At 35.0% G+C, this 5,000-nt stretch overlaps 1 protein-coding gene across 1 annotated transcript in view; it reads left to right on the forward strand.

Annotated features, from left to right (window-relative positions):
- Positions 1-5,000, forward strand: part of LOC147021925 (calcitonin gene-related peptide type 1 receptor-like) — a 71,749-nt gene that overhangs the window by 28,689 nt on the left and 38,060 nt on the right. The window lies entirely within an intron of this gene.

Consider the following 5,000-nt stretch of genomic DNA (forward strand, 5'->3'; position numbering starts at 1 on the left):
TCCAATATTTTTCTTCATATCTTTATAAACATCAGTTTTTATATCGAGGATAAAACTATCAGTGTCCATATACAACAATGAAACATTTTCACCATACTCTTTCTTTAAGCCATTATACAAATAATCATACATCAATATCATTGATAAATCAAGAACTGCTGTTCCAATATAAATTGGGTTATCCATTACAATACTTTCCTTTTCCAGATGAATAGCAGAAAAGTTCTCTGAAAAAACCTCTTCTCTCTTAAAACTTGGTTTATTTATCAATCTCGAAGCTTCTTTCCAAGATGTTGCAAATCTAATGTTTTGCCTGTTTCTAACATTCTCCATTGTCTTTCCAAAGACAGCATTATTCATCAATTTATAGAAATCCCCTTCAAATTTTACTTTTGTATTTGTTCTCATATCTGTATTGAATTTAATATACTTTTCCATCCAAGGACTTTGTTTAAATTTTAAAACTCAATGAATTTTCGCTGCTCTCAACCCAGCAGATAAATATTGTCTCAAGTTCCTTTGATGCAAAACATATCCCTCTTTATCATATAATGTTGTTAATAACTTTTCTGTTGATTTACCTTTACTATTAAAACTTTTATGATAATCACTTAACCATTCTTTCTCACATGCAAAAGGAAGGTCTTTATGCTTATTATGAAGATCACTCGGGTACCTCAAATCAACTTCAAAATAATAACCTTCTTCTTTCTCATTCAATTCCTCTTGAGAAGAAATAACAATATTCATCAAAGCCTTTTCATAATCCTTTTCTTCCACCCACTCTAATTTACCATAAGGCAGAGATTACGACATTGCCCCATCCATACAAATTATTAGCATCAAAATACATCAAATAATTACAACCTTTTTCACGATCATAATTTGGAAGATATTTATTATTTGCTTTAGCATATCTTTTTGAACATACTTGTGATATTCCACCTCTCTTCGACTTCTCAATCATCAAAAGCATATCTACATCACTGATTAAATCTATATCTTGTTTTGTCATTTTCAACATTGCACTCCAAGCTAAACCAGGAGCTGTGAAATAGTGGGAAGGATCTAATCCATAACAATTTTTATTATGACAGAGTGATCTAAAAGCTTCAAACACATCAGCTAAGAATAAAACATCTGTTTTAGATACAAGTCATGATATTTTCCAAGGTTCTTTATCTTAAATATTTACCAAATTTCTTGTGCGTGTTTATATTCCTAATCACTTATCTCTTCTTCATAAAGGTTGTTATAGAAACTTTCTTTTGAAGGAAGTTGTGTTTCTTTAAATCTCATAAATGAATCCATAAAATCATAAGGATAAATTCCCTTACTTGTAAGAATTTTCTCTTTACTTTGAATTGTACTTTGAATTGTATCATCTGGTACTGATAATTGACGAAGATGATGTTTCATGGTTCGTTTTTTTTTTTTTTCTTCCATCTAACCATAACATCTCCTTCCCAGTCAGTATTGGTCGGTAATTCATGGGGAATTCTCTCTCTCTCTCTCTCTCTCTCTCTCTCTCTCTCTCTCTCTCTCTCTCTCTCTCTCTCTCTCTCTCTCTCTCTCTCTCTCTCTCTCTCTCTCTCTCTCTCTCTCTCTCTCTCTATCTCTATCTCTATCTCTATCTCTATCTCTATCTCTATCTCTATCTCTATCTCTCTCTCTTTTTTTTTTCTTCTTCTTACTGTATGGCTTGGCTTGTGGTGGGACTGAAAATATTGGAGGTAACAAGCTAAGAAAATATTGGTTTGACTAAGATTGTTATGCAAAAAGGCCTCAATATCTCAAAATAAAAAAATAAACTCAAAAAGAAAAAAAAAATTCGCAGCTAAATCGGAAATTAAAAACGAGTCAGACACGATAATTTTTTTTAATCTCTGCTAAATGTCAGACCTTTTACAAAGACCTGAATATAAAAATTGTATGAGCATGCTCTCATCAGGACTTCCCAAGAAGACTTCAGATTATTTTGCTTAATTTCTTTCAAAGTGAATATTGGTTAGATTTATTTGGAGAATTTGGATGAATATTTTAAAAAACTCGGTCAGAAGTCAAATGATGAAAATTTTGATTCAAGGACCATTGATCATTCTGTGAATGAATGGATGAACGATGACTTTTCCACTGAAGAGCTTTTGTCATTAATACCCAAACTCAACAATAACAAGTCTTGTGGCATTGACAGGATTATAATTAACCAATTTTTCAAAAATTGCCTCGTTACTCTAATCCAACTCACAGTTTGGTTATTTAATTTGGTATTGAACTCAGGAATAGTTCCCAGTGACTGGTCCATTTGTATACTAATACCGTTGTATAAAAAAATATAGGATATATTGATAAATCCAGAAAATTACCGTGGCATAACTCTTTTGAGCTATTTAGGCAACCTGTTTACTGCAGCAATGAATACGAGACTTATCAACCGACATAGAGGGATGTGGTATCTTAAGCGATGAGCTTTCTGGGTTTAGAGAAGGGTTTAGTACCCTAGACCGATATTTGCTTGACATTCCATCGTTGATTTGTATTTATCCCACCGCATGAAGCTGTACTGTGCCTTTGTTGACTACAAAAAAGCATTCGACTTGGTCAATAAATCTTCTCTATGGGAAAAACTGATTTCAACAGGGTTGAATGGAAAGGTTATCAATGTTGTCGATGACTTAAACTTGAATGCCAAGTCATGTGTTAAGAAAGGTAATTTTCTATCAAACTTCGTTTCGTATGTTTGTGTACGCCAGGGTGAAAACATATCTCCTCTTCTCTTTGCCATTTATTTAAATGACTGAATACTTTGTCAGTCGTCATTACAATGGTTTAGATTTTCTTGCGTATAATATCAATAATTTCCCGAGTGATAGTAACATGGAAGTTTTTCTCAAGCTGTTTGTGTTGCTTTATGCTGATGACAATTGTGATGCCTGAATCTCCCGAAGAACTCCATCACGTGCTAAATGCAGTGGCGGATTATTGTGAGCTTTGGCATTTGATTGTTAATATATCCAAAACAAAAGTTGACATTTTTTTTCAAGAGGTGAAGTCCAGAATTCTCCAAATTTTATGTTCCGCAATGACAAAATTGAAGTTGTGAGTGACTATGTATACCTCGGCTGTACTTTTAGCTACAATGGTTATTTTAACACGGCCATTTCAAAACAAATGTGTTGCGCAAAAAGAGCACAGTTTTCCTTTTTACAGAAAGCATGCAGACTGAATCTTTCTCTTGATGTCCACTCAGTGTGAGCTTTTCAAACAAATGGTGATGCCCATTTTATTATATGATTGTGAGGTTTGGGGTTGTTACAATAACACCCATATTGAAATTTTCCATCATAAATTTCTTCAACAAATATTACATCTCAATAAAAGGACTGCTAACTGTAACAGGAAGTTACCCTGTACGAGACTTTATTGACGAGACAATGGTCATTTTTTGGGGTTGCGAATTGTAAGTGAAAAGCAGAACAAGTTTTCTGCTGTTATGTTTGGATTAGTAAAGTGTCTTCATGAAAGTGAATATTTGAGTCTAAATGGATATAGTCTGTGAAATGTATTGTTTCCTTCACCACCGAAGGTGAAGGAGGTTATGTTTTCACCCCTTGCTGTCTGTTTGTTTGTGTGCAGGATATCTCAAAAAGTTGTGAACGGATTCAGATTAAATTTTGTGGACAGGTTGGGTGTGTGACAAGGTCGAACTGATTAGATTTTGGTGAAGGTCCGGATCCGGATCCGACTACTAGAATTTTTTAAGTGATTCTTCACCATTGAGAGATTGGGCCAAAAATGATTTAGCACGATATCTCAAAAAGTTGTGGACAGATTCGGATGAAACTTGGTGGACAGGTTGGGTGGTGTGTGGCAAGGACAAATTGATTCAATTTTGGTGAATATCTGAATCTGGATCTGGATACGAGAATTATTTAATGTCTAAAGTGATTCTTCACCATTGAGAGATTGGGCCAAAAACGATATAGTACTGTATAGCATGATATCTCAAAAATGTATTGGGCCCGATATGGTCTCGTGGATTAGGCATTGGGTGGTGGAGGTGTGTGCTCCATCGAGTGCCCTTCTTGTTTATCAATGTGATTATTCTAATATATGGTATGATTTCTCTAACTTCGATAAATCATGGTTAAGTCTCACATCAGATGCAAAATTATTGACATAAATGTGCAGATTTGGCATGACAAAGTCAACAGTAACCCCCTGTGCTTAAATTACTGTTTATTTAAGAACAAGTTTTACTTTGAATGTTATTTACTGCAACTCTCTCCAGTTCTCAGAGTTAATGTGTGTAAATTTTGCTGTGGCAAACATACTCTTCCTGTTTCTCATGGTCACGATTGAACAGTTACTTTTCAGCAATTATGTCCATTATTGAGGCTAATGCGACCGGTGACGAATATAAGCTTCTGGTCTGCCCAGCATTCAGTGAAGCTCGTAAGAAGTATATCAAAACATCATCATTAGGAAAATCCCTCAGTGCATAAAATGAATGAGTTATTAAATGTCAGTAATGTTGGTCAGCTTGTTAATGTGACAAAGTTTATTGGTAGCATGGAATTTTGTATGCCGAGTCGTGCTTAAGAGGCATTATATCTGGTCATCTGTATACAGATGCCACTCGTCTTGTGGACGTTTGTATTCTAAGGTTTTCTTTGCTCTCATGGCCTGAAAGGAGTCGAAGAGTAAATAAAATTCATTCATTCATTGTGAACATTTTTGTCAAATAGAAACAAAAATGTTCACAATGTACTCTCACCCTCCACCCCACTCCCTTGCATCAACCGCTACCCCTCATTCCTCTCCACACACATTGTTTGTCCAGGTCTTCCTCTATTTTGTCGTTCAACCCTGCTGTTAATTTCTCCCACCCCTTCTCTCTACTGTTCCTTTTGTTCTGTTGCGTCCTAAACCGTTCAGTGTTCTCGCTCCTCCACGAGCCTTCACCCTGTATACAAAAAAAAAAATCCAAAAGACGTCGA

This window comes from Eptatretus burgeri, chromosome 8 (assembly GCF_056783735.1).
Source record: "Eptatretus burgeri isolate ZD-2024b chromosome 8, Ebu_testis_v1, whole genome shotgun sequence".
NCBI classification, from domain to species: domain Eukaryota; kingdom Metazoa; phylum Chordata; class Myxini; order Myxiniformes; family Myxinidae; genus Eptatretus; species Eptatretus burgeri.